Below are 19,360 nucleotides of genomic sequence, written 5' to 3'. Positions count from 1 at the left end.
GTTTGTCTTGCCCTATTTCCTTTCATGAATGCCACCACCTCCCTTAATACTTAAGGGACATTAGACCTACCTTCAATGTAGTAGGAATTTTAAAATTGAAAACTCTGAAATCAGGGCAAAATTCCAAATGGCACTGATTTCACTTGCTAGGGCTGTTATGTTGAAATACCACAAATTCTGTGGCTTAAAAACAGAAATCTATCCTCTTACCGTTCTTAAAACTTGAAGCCCAAGATTAAGGTGTAGGCAGGGTTGGTTTCTTATTCAGAGGCCTCTCCTCCTGACTTGCGGATATCCAAATTCTTGCTACATCCTCACATGGTCTTTCCACTGTGCACATGCTTCCAATTGGGTTTTTTTCCAAAACAGAGAATTTATAAGGGCACCAGCCATATTAGATTAGTGCCTCACACTAACAGCCTCATTTTAACTTAACCACCTCCTGAAAAACCTTCAGGTACTTGGAGTTGGCACTTCAACATATGGGTTTGTGTGTGGTAGAGAATAATTCAGCCCATAACAGGTATAAAGAGCTAAAAATAATTTCACATCATTAGTCAGTTACCAATCTTTTCTGAGAGCCTCAGAAATCACCTCAAATCACTCAGATGATAATGTGTGATGTTTGAACATATAGCTGAAGGGTCCAACTTTCCCCTTCTTTCCCTTCCTCAGCTCAAGTGCACAGTGTGGCTGGTGGCTTCTTTGTCTCCTCTGTTCTCTAAAGCACTTGACCCTGATTCAAAGCAGCATAACATATCACAGACCCTTGTCAGAGAGTCTGTTCTTAAAGTGTCTTCTATCAATCACTTACACAGATCCCAGCTCAGAAAAGTAGTATTGGGAGAGGAGAGGGTCATGGGAAAGCCATGTACTCAATCTGCTCCTTAATTTCACTCTTTAGATCAAGCCTATAATTTGAAGGCTAATCCATAACTGTACTGCATTGCTTTATCAGCAATAGCCCCTTTGCTTTTTCCCTCTTCCCAAAGGACCTCCAAGAAATTCCTCCAAGCAAAACTCAAAGTGTGTCTTTTGTGGTAGGCATGCTACTGAAGACATTTTTCCAGTAGATTTCTTTGTGACCTCCTAGAGAGGAGCTCATATGAAAACTTACTTTCCAAACTCAGTGTTTAAAAAAAAAAAAAAAAGTCCTTTACCTCTCTTGAGAATTGGTAAGCTTTCTTCTTTTTGTAAGAAATGTGTAGCTGATGGTATCTTTCCTGTCTCTTTTACTGACAAAATAGAATTTTACCAAATAATTTATTTCTGGAATTTCATTTTCTGTTTTTCCTAGGACAACCCTAATCTATATTTTATCATGCATGTAGTGGTCACTTCCTTTCTTATTTTTTAAGATTTTATTTATTTATTTGACAGAAAGAGACAGAGAGGGAACACAAGCAGGGAGAGTGGGAGAAGGAGAAGAAGGCTCCCCACTCAGCAGGGAGCCTTAGGCAGAGCTGGATCCCAGGACCCAGGGATCATGACCTGAGCCAAAGGCATATGCTTAATGACTGAGTCACCCAGGTGCCCCAGTCATTTTCTTTTTGAAAACCACTTGAAACCAAAGAATTGAATAGAGACAAAAAAAAAAAATATTGTTACTTTTCTCAAAGAACTTAAAATATCTTTAAAATACAGAAAATTTTACAAATATAGTTTTAAAATAAAAGTTCTAAATGAATATAGCCATCTATAGAGAGAGTTGATAAAAGAAAGCTTCATGGAAGAAGTAACATTTGGGGGTGCCTGGGTGGCTCAGTGTGTTAAAGCCTCTGCCTTCGGCTCAGGTCATGATCCCAGGGTCCTGGGATCAAGCCCTGCATCGGGCTCTCTGCTCAGCGGGGAGCCTGCTTCCTCCTCTCTCTCTGCCTGCCTCCCTATGATCTCCATCTGTCAAATAAATAAATAAAATCTTAAAAAAAAAAAAAGAAGTAACATTTGTGTAAAAGTAAGGCATGATGGGGAGGCACCTGGGAGGCTCAGTTGGTTAAGTGTTTGCCTTTGGCTCAGGATCCTGGGATCAAGACCAGAGTCCAGAGCTGGGCTTCCTGCCCAGTGGGGAGTCTGTTTCTTCCTCTGCCCCTTCCCCAGCTCCAGAGCACTCTCTCTTCCTTCATCTCTCTCTCAAATAAATAATATCTTAAAAAAATATGGTACGGGGATATTGGCTTAAAAACTTTAAGACAATTATAAGTCTTTTTTGAATCTTCTGAGTGATCTCTTTTGGAAATCTGGTAACTCCATAAAAAGAGAACCAATTGGTCTTTGTAACCCAATATTTAAACCAAACTGAATGGTAATTCATAATTTAACATGTAAACTAAGATATTTTCTATTATCTTCTGTTAAATTCCAAAAAGAAAGGCATTCTTAGACTGCTGGATAAGACTTCTTACCTCTTTGGTATACAAGAGGGATTGTTTCAGGCTCCTGGACATAATCAGCAATGTTCTCTAATGAAATCACAGTTTAGAAACTACCAGTCATGGCCTGTGAGGACTCACTTGCCAAGTCACCTAGCATCACTTCCTCCCTGCTTTCTTGGTTGAAGCTCACAAGTCTATAGGGATTTAAGGAGTGTCAGAGAATTTTCAGACCCTCTTTTGAAATCACCTCATGTACACCCATTTCTTACCTGAAAACACTTGTCTTCAAATATTTTTTATAAAATACTTGTATTGAACATCTCATTTAAGCTAGACAGTGGTAATTGTTCATAAGAAAACTGTTCAAATCCTGATGAATTTTCTGAATTGTTTTCTGTTTAGATATTTTTTATCCTTGTTATATTTGCAACAAACAAACCCACACTAGCAGTTTTCCTAACTAGATAAAAAAGGACATTAATTTTAAATGGAATGAATCATAGGAAGTTTGACTATGCATGTAAATGTAATTGAAATAAAGTTTCTTTTTATACTTTTAATATCTCTGAAATTGGAGTAAATCTTATAATCAATGTTATATTTTAGTTGACCTGGTAGTAGTTTTTCTTTCTTAGTGGTACAAAAAATAATGGCACAACCTAATATCTATGGAACTAACCTTTGGTGAAATATGATAGCTGTTATCAACAACTCCAGAATAACCAAAGAAACTTAGCATACCCTCCATTTTGAGAGATTTGAGAGATTTTTCTATATAACAAGAATAAGTCCTAGATCTTAGATCTTGCTTGAATTGTACTGTCCCAGAAACCTGTTAAACCTCAGAGGTATTTTTCCCCTTGGTTAATGTTCTCATTTTTCTAATTTGATTCTAGACTTCTAAGAGTAGCCAACAATGCATTAGCTGTCTCTGTCAACTGAAAGGGCCCTTAATTGACTTGTTTCTATTGACTGAGACCCTAGAAGGCAGTCTCTGTTAATGGTGTATACTGATGGAGACAAGGACTGGGTTTGCCAGCATTGGGGCTGAGTGCTAGATGTAGTGTATCATGTTATATTCTCATCATTTATCTTTCCTTCTGATAGCAACAAAATGACTTCTTAGAAAATGAATCCCAGCATTATGTTGTTTGATAAAACATATACCTGTCTGTGAGATCTATAGTTAAAAATTTCTTGATAATGATACTTTCTCAAATCATAAGTAAATTATTCATCTTTTCAGAAATTATATTGAAGTTATCATGAAAAGCATTTGTACTGTTACACTTTTCAAATAGGGTGGTGTTTTGTGCTATACACTAGACTGTGTGTGTATGTGTACATGGACATATATCTACAAATATATATACTTGTGGTCATTTAATGAATTATTGAGAGTCTAATAAAAACTGGGTGTCTATTGATTACTAATCACCCCTACCCTTAGGTAGATTACTGACCATATTTGCAACCTCATTTCTTTTGCTGCACCTTTTGTGATGTAGAAACATAGCAATAGTATATTGTAAGTCCTGAGTGATCACTAGCCAATGTTCTAACTTTTTTATTTAGAAAATTACTTTGTATCAACATACATAGCTAATCCGTTTTTCAACTGGTCATTTTGTCTAATTTTTTCAAATATAGAGTACTCTTTTAAATGGCTTATTTCCGCTCAGAAACTAAAATTACCACTTTCATGTATTTTCTGTTTGTAGACTATCTTTCAGAATAATTAAATGACCTTTGTAGTCTATCATGGAACAGAAAATCCTTGAAGGCAGGAAACTCATAGCCTTGTTTTATTTTTTGTTATGTACCCTGCAAATAACCATAAACAGGAGAGTGGTTAATAAATATTATTCAGATTTGGGATGTGAAATAAGAGATACAGGCACGAAATCCTGTTTTTATTACTATCATTATGCTGATGATCCTCTGGCCACTTCTTTCTGGTCTGCGTAATTGCAGAGCTCTTCATATTTTATTCATTAGAAGAGCTGCTCTGTGTCCATTCTTCTTATGTTGCTGCCTTGCACTGTTTCTAGCACTGCCTGGTGGGCGTGATCTGTGGGCTCCATCAACTTTCTGTCTGTGCCTTGTTCAGGTCTCTAATGAATATTAGACTTACAGGCATCAGCTATGTTTTAAGGACAGAAATGAATGAAGAGGGGATTTTTGTTTGTTCATTAGCAGGAACTATGAAAAGCAAACTCACTTTATCTCCTTCATGCTCTCCTTCATGAATTTGTTCACCTGTTGTAATTTGAAGGAAAACTTGATTCATGCAGGGATTTGCATAAAGGGTTCCAGCTAGCTCTTCCTTTTTTCTTTCTTTCTTTTTTTCCCCTTTTTCCTGCCTTGTCTTTTTTTTTTTTTCCTTATCATAATCAGGTAATGTCTATTAAACATCAGTGATAGAATATTATAGACAGAATTGTGGGCAATTCTTGTATGTGTGATTGTGTTTATGTATTTAAGAAAGAAGAAGTTAAGAATTATCTTTGGTAGTTGCTCATAAAAGGGATTGGGGGAGAGAAGGAGCAAAAGAAGTAAAAATGACTCTGGAGGGGGGATATAAGTGAGAGGAGGGAGGGAGAAATGATGAAATGAGAGAGAGAAAGAGAAGAGAGGGAAGGAGGAGGGGAGAGAGACAGAGGTGGAGGGAGAAGGGAGCACAGAGAAAGAATGAAAAGGAAAAGGAGGATTGGAGAAGAGGAAAGAAGAAATTAAACTGACCACTCAGGCAAGAAGGGCATGGGTGTGCGGGAGTGTTTCTCTCTAATGTTCTGTAATTTACAGTTGAATCTGTAGTAGTTGATCATAGGACAGGAAATATTGATTGCCTTACATAAACATCCTCATCCTACATGGTTTTCAACAAAAAAGCCCCACAAAATATGCCATCAGCAAAAGGAATTTACAGTAGGATGGAAACGTTCATAGTATAAGCCACAGTGGGGTTAGTTGCTGTCTTCATAAATGGTAACAATCACTTAGAGGTGATCTATTAACATGAATGATCACAATGGCATTTTGATTAGCAATGCAACATTTACTCCCTTCCTACTTCAACACACAATTACTGGTTTATTGAGTGCCTTATTTAATACAAGACTAGGAGCTATTTGTGAGGTATGTGTGAATACCTTTCTGTGTATATTTTATATACATTCCTATAGGACAATGAGTAATCAATAATTTTCAGACTCTGTGAGGAAGCAGTGGAAAATACTGATGAAACAGTTGTGTCCACCAAACAACTCAGGAAAGAATGCAGGGTTGGGGATCTAGGCTTTTTAGACATTTGTGATAAGTAATAGATGAAATGAAGGACAAGGAAAATTTCTCCATATCTCCAAGTGTGAGGCCCACCAAAGGGTCATGCATGGGAGAAATACTGGTAAGAACAGCTAAATGGATGTATGAGTGGATGGGCTAATGAGTGGACAGATTCAGGAACAGAATGGATAGATGAGAACTTTCATCATCTTCCCATTGAAACAAATTAAAAGTGGGCACGGGAGAGCCATTTGACCTAGGAGGGGGAAGGTAGTAAATTTTTGTTCTGTTTTACTTTGTTTTTTGAGCCAGAGTAGAAGAAAACTAAGAGAAGGTGAATTGGTCCTCCCTAATCTTCCCAGAGTATGGAACAGAGTTTGCTAAATAAAATGAACTGAAGTGGAATGGATAACTGTGGCAGACACTTCTCTGGTGAATCTTCTAGGGAATTCATGGAAGATTAGCATCATCAAATGTATATTAACTGGATTTATATTAAACCAAAACAAAAGAGAAGAAACTAGTTAATATATATTTCAGTGACCTTTTCTCAGTTAAAGTTAAACTTAACTTTTAGTATGTAATTTATTCATCTCCTTCTATCATTTTTTTTTTCCTTTAGATGGAACTGGTAAAACTTCATGTCTGTGTTTTGGTAATGGAATTCAATTTAAAATGGAGGCGCTCACTAGTACTTGGCAATCTATAGTGTCATTCAACAAGAATTCTTCAAAAATAAAAGGAGGGTAACATCTGAACATCTTGAATGAGGTTCAAACCATCTCACCAATGATTTTAAAATTTCTGTGTGCAAAATTTGTTGAGTCTGATAGAAACAGAGAATCTTGGACTCTATTCCCCAGGAAAATACAAAGAACCCTTGTTCTTATGAGCACATCAAATCATTCTGATTAAAGTCAGAATAATAGTACACTTTGAGAAATACTGATCTAAGATTTCTAGAGAGAAAGTCCAATTGGTTCCTGTTTATATGATTATCCTCTCACTCCTCATGTAGCTGTTGACCAGTGATAGAGGTCCAGGCAAACTGGCTTTCTGAGAAACAACGGTAATTAATATTTATTTTTTCAGATTTTGCTTGTTTGATTGATTGGCCATTAGATAAATCAAAGACATACCAATACAGTTAGGAAGACAAGATAGTTTGGAATATCTGAAGAGAATTGAAGATACAAACTCAGTAAAAAGCCCTCCAGTTTCACCAGTAAAATATTTACTTGAGGTATACTCATAACTTTGACTCAAGATCAATTGTTGTGAAGATCTATAATACCCTTTCATTTCTATCATTATAGGACTGGGTTTCATTTGATATAATAAAAATAGTATTGGAATTTGGATCCTTAAGATCTAAATTCACATCCTCCTAACCATGTTAGGAGGTTAGGATCTTGGGAAAATTACTAATCTTTTATTACCTTCAGTTTAATTGTGAAATGAGAATAAAAATCTTCACAGAAATGGGGGGGGGTGGGCATTGAATGAAATAAGTTATGTAAACCTTGTTTTGAAGACTAATGTACAATTTGATTTCACTGATTGGAAAGCCAAAATGGCAGATGTATTTGAAACAAGAATGACCTCGGAGTTTTCCCCTAGAACCATGCTTTCCACTAAATAGTAGCCCATTTTATTTTTTGTTTTTGTTTGTTTGTTTGTTTGTTTGTTTGTCAAGTATCTTGTCCATTGTAGGTATCTTATGCCACTTTATTAAGCTCACAAATGAACTGGTGTGTCAACACTGTTGTGTTTGGCTATTTCATTCTATGCCACATTTATAGGAAGCTCTTACTCAAAGGCTTCATAGGCTTTATCACTGAAATGACAAAAATACTTGATGTCTGCAATGATGGCACAGAATACCAAAGATGAATATACCTATATCGTAACTGTATGAACTTCTATAATAATATATTTTTGTAAAATTATTTTTAATTATTTATTATTTATTAACATATAATGTATTATTAGCTCCAGGGATAAATTATTTTTAATGTAATCTGTGCAAAGCATTTCCAGACTGATGTTTATTTTTCTTGCTATTTAATCACTTGTTTATTCAGCAAATATGTATTTGGTTCTTGGCCCAAATCAGGCATATTCTACATTCTGGGGATATAGTCATAGAACGGGAGTTAAAATCCCTCGCTTTAATTCAAACGGAGCTTGACATATGAAGAACATGTTAAACAAACAAACAAAAGAAACAGAAGTATAGTTTCAGAAAGTGGTAACTACTCCTAAGAAAATAATTGAGTGATTTTGGAGCATGTTAAATAGGGTCAGTAGGGAAGATGTGGGATTTAATTTCAGAATCCAATGACACAACACAAAGAATCACTGTAGAAATTCATGAGAAGACCGATTTGGGCAGGGAAGAGCCAACGTAAGGGCCCATGTGAGGGTCCATGGTAAGGCTGGTGCAGTTGGAACAGGCTGGAGTGCCGAAAAAATCAAGCTGAGAAGTCTGTGGGAACCAGACATGTGTGGTCTTGAGGGCCATGGTAAGGAGTTTGGATTTTATTCTTATAGTGGGATATATGGAAGGATTTTAATAGGAGAGAGCAATCATCTAATATACACTTTAAAAATCCTAATTTTCTGTTATTAGAATAACTTTTAGGGACTAGAACAATAGGGGAGGCTGGGATTTTACCTTTGAGTCTGTTGCAATCACCTGCAATAAGTCTCTGTGGCTTTGGTCAGGAGCTGTCATTTGCTGAGTGACCTTGGAGGTATAATGTCTCCTCCAGGTTGCCCTTTGTTTCTTCATCTGTAAAATGGGATAGAATAATTTACCTCTTAGAGTTGTTGTGGAGATTGGATAAACTAGGTTATAAAAAGTGCATAAAACTGCCTGAAATATTTTAAATGCTCAATAAACCCTGAATGTTTTAAATTAGGATTGCTAGTATTAAATAGGCGCATTAGCTTTAGTCCCCAGATTTTTGCAATTCTCTATTTCTATGACTGTGTACAGACATTAGGGTTTTTACTTTTCTAACTCTGTTTCTTATCCATTATTATTATTATTATTATTATTATTATTATTATTTACTATTTTTTTACTATATTAATCGGTATAGGTTAACCTATGCCTTGGTAACAAATACATTACTCCAGGTCTCTGGGGCTTTACACAATGACAGTTTCTTTCTTCTCACATTACAGTTTGATATGGACAGGGAAATCCTCCACTATCCTCTCACCCAGCATCTGAAATTACTACTTTCAAGTTTATCCTATCAGAGAAATGGTGTGTTAAACCAAAGATTTTATTTTTGAATGGTTCCCACATATTATCATAGTTGGTCATTTTCCCCTACAAGGGTCATATCTCCATATGTTTTTGGCACATTAAAAAGTAAAAAGGTCTGTGAGTCTTTGTAAAGGTAAGTGTTCCAAATATGAGCCCTGCAGTGGTGGGTCTTAAGGACCCAGGGCCATGAGCCCAGGTCTGCCTTCAGTTACCTTGTGATTTGGAGCAAGTCATTGAACCTTGCAAATCCTCTTCATTATAGCTCTTAAAATGAAATATACTGCCTAATGCAAAGTATTATTACATTCTCTCATCAAACATAAACAGTATAAATAGAATTATTTAAGTTATTCATTTTGTCTCTTTGCCTAATGAGGAAGAATTCCTGTGACCCATTCTGGAGAGATTTGTCTAGTCTTGCTTTAAATAACCTCATCAAAGTGATTTTTATCATTTGTTTTGAGAGGACAGTATCATTAATCTTTTCTGCCCCTCCCTTTTGTGCTCACTTCAATTAAATAGGCAGGGAGAAGAGACCATTGAACAACATTATAAAAATGTTAATTCCTAATGTCACTGAGTAGCTCTTAATCACACTATTAGACATATGGTCTGATTTAATGATCCTGACCAGCAAGCGGTAAGACCAAGATTGACTTTGATGAATGTCTATCATTATTTTCTGATATGGATGAGGTTGTTTTTCTTTCTAACTAAATGTTTCCTCAGAAATGACATTATACTTAGAAATATTATATAAAATGCTTTGTTTGATGGTCAGAGTCTTCTTTCCTAAACCAGTGTTTGATGATTTGTATTTTGATCATACAAGGAACCATTTTGGTGCAATCACCTGTAATTATTTGCCCTTTCAACTTGGGTGGAATCTTTCTCTCCCTTTTATTTTTCAAGTCCACATGCTCAACTACAGTCAGTGAAATACCTTATCTTTATTATGTGCAGAAGTCTTATTACTTCAGACAGTTGCTTCCTCTAAGGATGCTGTAGTGAATTTTGGGTCCCCTTTGGTGTCTCATACCTGCACAGACTCTTCCCAGTGGTACCATCCCCCTCAATGCCAAGCCTCTAATCAAATGTCACGATTTCCATGAAATTAAACCATTTCCATGAAACCTTTCTCAGGACTCATGAGACAAAATTTATAGTTTCTTATTCTGGGCTTCCCTAGCCTTTTATTAACTGCTCTATTTTGGCCCTAATCTCCTTCTAACTTTCATTTCTCCCAGCTGTGTATAAGTCCTTCTTCCCCTAAATGTTATGAACTCCTTTGGGGTAGTGATAGTCTGTTAAAATGATATCACTGGGATACACACCATGATCTTCATATAGTGCAGAATGAAGAAATAATTGAGGGGATTATGTATGTATGTATGTATGTATAAACACATGTCACACTAATATACATACTATATATATACACTAATACACACACACTAATGTATATGTATATATACATACACACTAATTTATACCATTGTATTTAGTTACATTATTTTATAAATCATAGATATATATATGAGATATGTATCTATTTTATATACATATATGTATGCATGTGTGTGTCTATATATGTGTGTGTGTGTGTGTGTGTGTGTATTTAAGTCTTATGTTATTCTATTAGTGGAAGCTGTGCCAGGTGACAGTCTAGTGATCAGACACTTGTATGATTCCTCCAGAGTCTTATGCACAATTTCTAACCAAATGCATGGGTGTGAGGCATTGAGCCTAGGAAGGATGAATGGGGACTATTACTATTGGAGAAAACTGTTACCTGAAATGTAGGAAGATCTAAGCACCATATCTGAAAAGAACAAAGGTAGGTGGGAGAGTCAAGGTTCCACTTTAAATAATGGTCCCTGAGTTAAGACAGGCTCAGAGTGAACCCAGACTGGGCTCAACTAAGCATATGCGGAAAGGCAAGAAAGGCAACTGCAGATGAGGACTAGGAATGACTCCCAGAGCAACCACTCAAGTGTCTGCTACAACTGTTTACATATATGGGCCAGAAGATAGACAATTACTTGGGCCAAAAGAGAATTGATATTTCTTTATCTTTTCCTCATCCACCTATATTTCTCTTTTTTTATGTTTCTAACCGAATGGTAAATCCTTTGAGAGCAGAGCCATTGACCTTTCTATTTAGTTCTTTATAAAACCTACAGAATATGTTTATGTGGTTGTTATCTAATTTGTATTATCATTTGTATTATCTAATTTGTATTATCAGTTGTATTGTCACAGTAGTGCCAGCCAGGTGCCAAAGCTTACTGGAATACAGCACTCAGTGCTTATTCTCAGCTCACATGTCTGTGCATCAGAAGTGACAACTGTGCTTCATGTGCCTCATCCTGAGGCCCAAGCTGGACAGGCTGTTACTCCCTTGACATGTTCTCATGGTTACGTCAGAGAAGATCCTCAGGGGAAAGTGGAAACATCCATAACTCAAGGTGTAGACTCTGAAAGGACACACTGCCATTTTTTTCCACATTCAATGGGCCAATGTAGCAAGAACAAATCTAACATCAAGGAGACAGCAATGTTTACCATGAAACCACTATAACATATGTTTACTGATCAGTGTGGACATTTTTGAAGCTGTAAAAGAAATGAACACTAGAAGTCTTTCTGTTGGCACAATGAGCTTACCAGAATTTATGGCTATGAGCATACTACTTGTCACTTAGAAATAAAATGAGGAAAAAAAAGTAAAAACAGTGACAACAGTTCAACATGGTAGCACTGTCTCTGTATATTTACAGAACTTTCCAGCTTCATGCTGAGTTTGTTTGGAATTGTGTTTGGACTGTTTCTAGTGGTGGCAACCTCCAAATTCTCTTGGCTGTGGCTGTAGTTATCACTGGGAAGCTATTGTGCTTATTGTGTTCTCAGTTATCAAGACTTTAATTTAAACAATTGCAAGATTAAGGAAGGATCTCCAATTTGAATTCTGTTCAAAAACTCAGTGATTAAGCCATAAAAGGGTACAGGTAACCTGCATTATGATCTGTTTTAAATTTCTGACATTAGGAAAATCATAATGTGAAATTAAACATGCACAGCTTGGTTTTCTGTGTAGGTGTTCTTTAAAACTTATTCTGATTTTTCTCTCCTTGAGCTCTGTCTCTGTGTATATCATATAAAATATCTCGCTGGAGGAAACCTGTACTTATGCGCTAATTATCAAAACTTGTAGTTTGACTTTCTATGATGCTTTAAATTCAAATATATTTTTCTGATGCTGTTTGCAAAGGAATTAATATAGGCTTAATTTCTGAGGTCAAAAGTGAGGATAAGGATTTTTCCTCATCTGAATCCTCTTATGTCTCTGTCTGTCTTTCAATGTGTGTGTGTGTGTGTGTGTGTGTGTGTGTGTGTCACGTCTCTCTCTCACACACACACACACACACAACCTCTCCAAACTGAAATTCCCTTTATAAAACATTCTATAATATACAATATGCAGTTCACTTCCACCTTCTTTGGACTCAATTGTGAGAATTATTTTCCAAGTTTATGTTGGAATACCTTCTTGAGGATAATTAGAGTAATAGGAGCTTCATGTTCATCAATCTCAATGAGATGTAAAGTAACACACAGACATTTCTACATGAGCCCAAGGATAGAGACAAGCTTTAGAGTCTTGGACTTCATTCCTTCCCTAATTAAAAAAAGGAAGACAGGGCAAGGATGAAGTCCAAGACTCTAAAGCTTGTCTCTATCCTTGGGCTCATATAGAAACGTCTGTGTGTACTTTGCATCCCATTGAGATTGACAAACATGAAGCTTGTGTGACTCTAAGTATCCTCAAAAAGGTACGGACAAACCCAAGTCTACATACCCTGCATGGTCTAATATGTCAAGTAAGTTACATGGTGGTCTGCACGATTTTCTATTTTAACTTATTTGTCAAACACCCTAGCCAGTTTACAACTTGGGGAACAATTCCAGTTCTAAGAAATGGATGTAAAAAAAAAAAAAAAAGAAGAAGAAGAAGTATAAAAGAAAACTGAGAAAGTCAGAAAGCTGCAGAGCTTTTGAAAGGCAGTGCAGCTACAGGGCATAAATTATGACTCTTAGTATGTGTGCAGTCTTTAGCAAAACCAAGTATACTTGTGGCTGTCTTACAGAAATTGCTGGTGGGGTCTTCCTGGGAAGGTTCTAGCAAGCAATGCTAACATTAGATACTGCTGTGGCATTATTAGTGTGGTGAGTGAGTAGTAGTTAGATACATTTAGGAATGTGTTGTCTTTATTTTAGTGATTATAAGAGATTACCCATCACTTGCAATTTTCTTAGCTATCACTTAAATCTACCCATATGTATTTTGTTGAAAGGCCCAAGTTTTGTGTTTTGTTTTGTTTCTTTTTTATTTAGTCTTTTTGGGATTTGGGGGCCCTAAATTTTTTAACCATGTATTATTTCCCCGCATGTCAGAGCATGGTGGCATAACATAGGGATTAAACCCATGGACTCTTGGGCAAGAATACTTGGATTCAGGTTCTGACTCTGAACTTTCTAATTGTATGGCCCCAAGAGGGTATTTTAAACCTTCTCTGCCTCACTCCCTTCACCTGTGAAGTGAAGGGTAATACCCACATTCTAGGATAGCAGTGGTGATGAAATGGGTTGATATGTGTAGAGCACATCAGAATATTGCCTGTAACTTAGCACATGCTCAGTAATGTTTCCTGTTGTCACTTTTATAAGCCTCATGACAAATGATTGATCTTGGTCTGGTGATATTCTATTTGATATTAACAAAAAGTACCTTCTGTGGTTACATTCTGCCACACACTGCCACACACTGAGGTCGTCACTCTAAGCCATTAACTTTCCTAGGAGGGTTTTTTTGTTCAATATATATATTATGAATTTTCCTAGATTTTGTTGTGTACATGAGGATACATAACAATAATAATTCCAAATGCATAGAAGTAATGCAAATGAGTGCAATTTATTAGTGATTTTTTTTTTTTTATCTTGCATATGGAGGACCTCACCACCTCTCTGAGGCCTCTGTGTCTACTGTGGAGGTCCTGCTGGTGCCATACTCCAGGGGGATCCAGTCCTCCCACATTCTTTTTTTTATTTTTTATTTTTTTTTAATTGTTATGTTAGTCACCATACAGTATATCATTAGTTTTTGATGTAGTGTTTTAAGATTCATTGTTTACATATAGCATCCAGTGCTCCATACATACATGCCCTCCTTGATACCCATCACTGGGTTCACCCATTCCCCCACTCCCTTCCCCTCTAAAACCCTCAGTTTGTTTTTTGGAGTCCTCAGTCTCTCATGGTTCATCTCCCCCTCCAATTTCCCCCCCTCCATTTTTCCCTTCCTTCTCCTAATGTCCTCCATGCTATTCCTTAGGTACCACAAATAAGTGAAACCATACGATAATTGACTTTTTCTGCTTGACTTATTTCACTCAGCATAATCTCCTCCAGTCCCATCCCTGTTGATGCAAAAGTTGGGTATTCATACTTTCTGATGGCTAAGTAATATTCCATTGTATATATGGGCCACATCCCACATTCTTCTCTTAGGTTTTCTTGTGGAAGTCTGCTGTAAGAGAGGCGGTGCATTAAAACACTGCTTCTTTGACAAGAGTCTGGCCCCTAAAATCCTGTAGCCTCAGGCCTCAGAAGCACAAAGCATTGTGCAGACCTTCTTTTCTGGGGTGCATAAACTCTGCCCCAACAGTTTAGAGTTCTGATCCGTTATGTGATGTTAAGTGTGTCTTTACCTCCAGGATAGCCATTTATATTATTATTATTATTATTAATTTTGTCAGAGAGAGAGAGAGCACAAACAGGGGGAGTGGCAGGCAGAGAGAGAAAGAGAGAGAAGCAGGCTCCCTGATGATCAAGTAGCCCGATGAAGGACCCTGGGATCATGACTGAAGCTGAAGGCAGACTATTTAAACAACTGAGCCACCCAGGTGTCCCGCCATTTGTCTTATTCATACCTGCCCCATAACTTTTGGGTATCATTTCTGTGTTAATGAAAATTTGCCTTGTGAGTCCTGTCTCTGCAGCAAGTCAGAATTCACATGCCCAGTCTCCTTTCCAGCTGGGATGCAGGCATGTCACCTCTGCTTCCCTAATCAGACCCCTGCATGAAGCTCTTACTGGAGGTGAGCACTGGGAAGCAGGCTCTGCGTGGAGCTTCTATTCTGAGGGTTAGGATCATTGGCCACAGTAACTTCTGTCTTTGGGGGGATGGCGCCTATTGACCCTATTGATCCTTAGATAGGAGTGGTTGTGGCACTGGCAGCATGACGTCTTTGGCTGGGTAGGTCTCCAATATTTTACTTTCAAAGCTAGTGAGCCAGGCAGAGTTCCCTTCACAGGCCAGTGAGCAACATGGTGAGCCCATTAGCCAAAAGCCCATTTCTTCCCTGGTCATGGTTCTGTGGCAGCCTGATATCTTCTTAATTATACCCTTTGCCTTGGAACTATCAGAGTGAATTCTTAGTTTGTAGCCAATAATCTAATTTAATACATGTGCTATTTTGCTTGTTTCCTGCTACTTTTTTTTTTAAAGATTTTATTTATTAATATGACAGACAGAGATCACAAGCAGACAAAGAGGCAGGCAGAGAGAGAGGAGGAAGCAGGCTCCCTGCTGAGCAGAGCCCGATGCAGAGCTCGATCCCAGGACCCTGGAATCATGACCTGAGCCGAAGGCAGAGGTTTTAACCCACTGAGCCACCCAGGTGCCCCTGCTACTTTCTTTTTAATTGAACAGTCCAGTTAGAGTTTCCTCAAAATTTTGAAAATAATGGTTTGAAAACCAGGTGATAGATTTTAGGAAATCCCTTTATTTTACATTGATCCTACATTTCCTGATCCTTTACACTGAGTGTTTCCTTTGTTTGCTGTGTTATCCTCCAGAGAGCCAGCCATTGAGTCACTTATTCCTGCTCTGAAGTTTTGCTCAGAATTTTAATTATTTTTTCATCAATTTCTATCCTGACCATTCTAAAATTGCAGCCCACACTTCCTTGCAGTTTACCTTACCTTGGTCTGCTGTATTGTGTCCATACCTCTTCTTCCTTTCTAAATGCAAAATTATTATTGGGTGTCTGGGTGCCTCAGTCACTTTTGCCTCCAACTCTCGATTTTGGCTCAGGTTAGGATCATAGGGTTGTGAGATCAAACCCTGTATCAGACTCTGTACTGGGCATGGGGCCTGCTTAAGATTCTCTCCCTCTCTCTCTGCTTCTATCTCCCTCTCTCTGTCACTCTCTTTCTCTCTCAAATAAATAAATAAATAAATAATAGGAAATTATTTAATTACTATTATTGTCTGTTTCCTATAATTATAATGTAAGCTTTTGGGACATGTTTTCTTTCTTTGTTGGTTTGCTTTGTCTTAAACTGATTTATTCCAGGTACCTAGAATAGTTCCTGGAATATTATAGATCTTCAGTAAATATTTGGTGAATGAATGCATATTGAGATATGTCTATATCTGTATAATTGCGCTTTGTGCCTTTACTTTTTTTAAACACCTGGTCAGGAGAAAATAAATCCAATTTCTCCAGTGGTTGAAATGTGAACCTAAGGTGTAGATTCCCTTCCTGACTATATCATTAGAGTCATGAATCAGGGCAAGTCTTATCCTTTTTGATCTTTGGTTTCCTTGTTTGTTATAGTCCAAAGGAAAACAAATATAAAAATGGGACATCTGAGAGGAAAATTTAGCAATGATTCTCCTGCTCTCAGATATCTCTGTGTGTGCATGTATTTTTCTCCTTTTTCCTTTCTTTCTCTTACTCATTGACATGCATTCAGTTAACATAATTTAAAACTTTTATACTAATTTCTAGACATGAAGAGGGGACCCCAAGCCTCAGTTCTGTAGGACAATGATGGATTTGAAACAAAGCAAAGCCTCAAGTTGCTGTGAAATTTCTAGAGGCTTAAGATACCAAATGAGAATTGGTAAAATTCCTAGAAAGCAACACAGATACCAGAAGCTGTACGCGAATTGGTTGTTCGGAAATCATACCATTAGTAATGATGCTATTAATATGATTACAACCCTGGTTTAGCTCATAAACAAAAATAATTCATGATGGTATTGAACATTATTATTTGATCTGGACTAATGTTATGGAGGAGAATCCTGGGCAGTGCCAGAGGAGGTAGAGGGGGGCACCTGGGTGGCTCAGTGGTTTAAAGCCTCTGCCTTCGGCTCAGGTCATGATCTCAGGGTCCTGGGATCAAGCCCCACATTGGGCTCTCTGCTCGGCAGGGGGCCTGCTTCCTCCTCCCTCTCTCTGCCTGCCTTTCTGCCTACTTGTGATCTGTCTGTCAAATAAATAAATAAACTCTTAAAAAAAAAAAAAAGAAGGAGGTAGAGGTGGGGAGATTTCTTCTCATGTTCTGGACCTAGAACCAACATTGGTAAATATATTCACATACAAAATGTTTTACCGTTGTGTTCCCTGGACTCACACACCTGGAAAATCTACCTAAATTTACTCCATTTCCAAAAGTAGTGCCCTGTTCCCTAAATAAACCCACCAGCTCTCTGGGCCACTTCAGTGGCTTATCTAAGCTAGAATTTAGAAATTAAACAATTCATTTGAACTATTGTTCCATAATTTATAGACATTTAAAACTAGGGAAAATGGATTTAAACCATTGAGAATTAGTATTTAAAAAGACAGGTCTGGTTAACAAATATTGATAACTGGAATTCTAGCTTAAAAGATAATAAGGGAGCTTGGAACATTTTAGGCAGGATCAGGTGTGTTATTTTGGGTTTTGTATGGTCCTTCAAGCTGTCCTCCTTCGAACTCAGTAACTCTAAGATACATTTGCTTTTCACAGTATCTTCCTGAACTTTCCGTTATGACCTACTGTTTCTTGGAAGCTCCAGATTGTCATTTCTCTTCTTACTTGCCTCAGTGACTTTCATAAGTATATTAGCACAGAGAGAAATCCAGAGAAAGTTGTTGGTATCTGTGCATACACAAATAATTTGTAAATTATGTGTTTGCAAATCAGGAGTTGTATGCACAATTAAATCTTGACTTGGCAAAATTCCAACCTAATAACATCATCAGACAAGCATTGTTCCATTTTAAAATGGTACATCATTAAAAAATGATCCCTAATAAGCATTTTTTTTCATTTTTTAGTAATCTTATGTTAAGTGCCTTTTGTATGCCAAAAAGAAACAAAACAGCAATTTCCAAAGGGACCTGGACCTAACTCCATGCAGCCTGATGATGTGTAACACCTCCATCTCTCTCTACAACCCGTTGCTTGGATACACTATCATCTTCTGAGTAATAATTTTATTCTACTGAAATATTCCCAATCATAAAAGAAAACTCCAACAGATTTTACTAAACTAAGCTTTGAACAAAACAAACAAACAAACAAACCAAAAGGAAGAAAGAAATTGACAAACACAAGACTCCAAAGTAGTTTTCTCTCAACTACAAAACCAGAAATCAGAGTTTATGTACCAACTCTGTATGGGTTAAATATACCTTCAGAAGGAATTATTTGGCCCTTGCAGTATTGATCGTCAACAGGTTTTATTCTTTTCCCTTCAATCTTTGAATTTGAAATATGTAACTTCTCTTTAAACAAATTAGAAGCTATGGTAATCCAGGGTTCCAACACTCTTCCTCCACCGTAGCCTCCACTTGTCCTCAGAGACTATCAGAAACTGAGAACTAATGTCAGGTCAGTCTTGGCCCTCATGCTGTTGTTTTTCCTTTAATAGTTTTATAATGAAATTAATTTCTGTATCTGTATCTTAAAAATATCTGGTCTGCAATTTAGCCCAGTTTACTCAACTAGGATAACTGTCTGATTTGAGTTTGTGACCCCGCCTGTGAACATTGTGATTGATCCTTGCTCTACTATGTGATACTTTTCATGAAAGTGTTTTTATGTCTGTATCTGTTTATATCTATAGATATAGATATAAATATAGATGTATATGTGGAGATATATATATATATAGACATATATATACGTATATATATGTGTGTCTATATATATAGAGAGAGAGAGAGAGAGAGTTTTGTGTATATGTACAGATACATATAGATCCATATACAGGATGAGAGAGGGAAAGAGAAGCAGGGGGAAAGAAAGAAAGAGATAAAAGAAGAGAGGAAATGAGAAAGGGAGGATATATACAGATATGCATATGTATATTTTATATATGTAATAAGTGTAAATATGTATTTATTCTTTTTTGAAATTTAATTTATTTTTTTCAGTGTTTCAAAATTCATTGTTTATGCACCTCACCCAGTGCTCCATGCAATACATGCCCTCCTTAATACCCACCACCAGGCTCACACAACCCCACCCCCTAAAGCCCTTTGTTTCTGAGAGTCCACAGTCTCTCCTGGTTTTTCTC

At 37.0% G+C, this 19,360-nt stretch overlaps 1 protein-coding gene across 1 annotated transcript in view; it reads left to right on the top strand.

Annotated features, from left to right (window-relative positions):
* Positions 1–19,360, top strand: part of CNTNAP5 (contactin associated protein family member 5) — an 811,336-nt gene that overhangs the window by 641,824 nt on the left and 150,152 nt on the right. The gene's annotated exons all lie outside the window — the stretch shown is intronic.

Source organism: Martes martes, assembly GCF_963455335.1.
Source record: "Martes martes genome assembly, chromosome: 3".
NCBI lineage: Eukaryota > Metazoa > Chordata > Mammalia > Carnivora > Mustelidae > Martes > Martes martes.
This window is presented reverse-complemented; position numbering and strand designations above follow the sequence as displayed.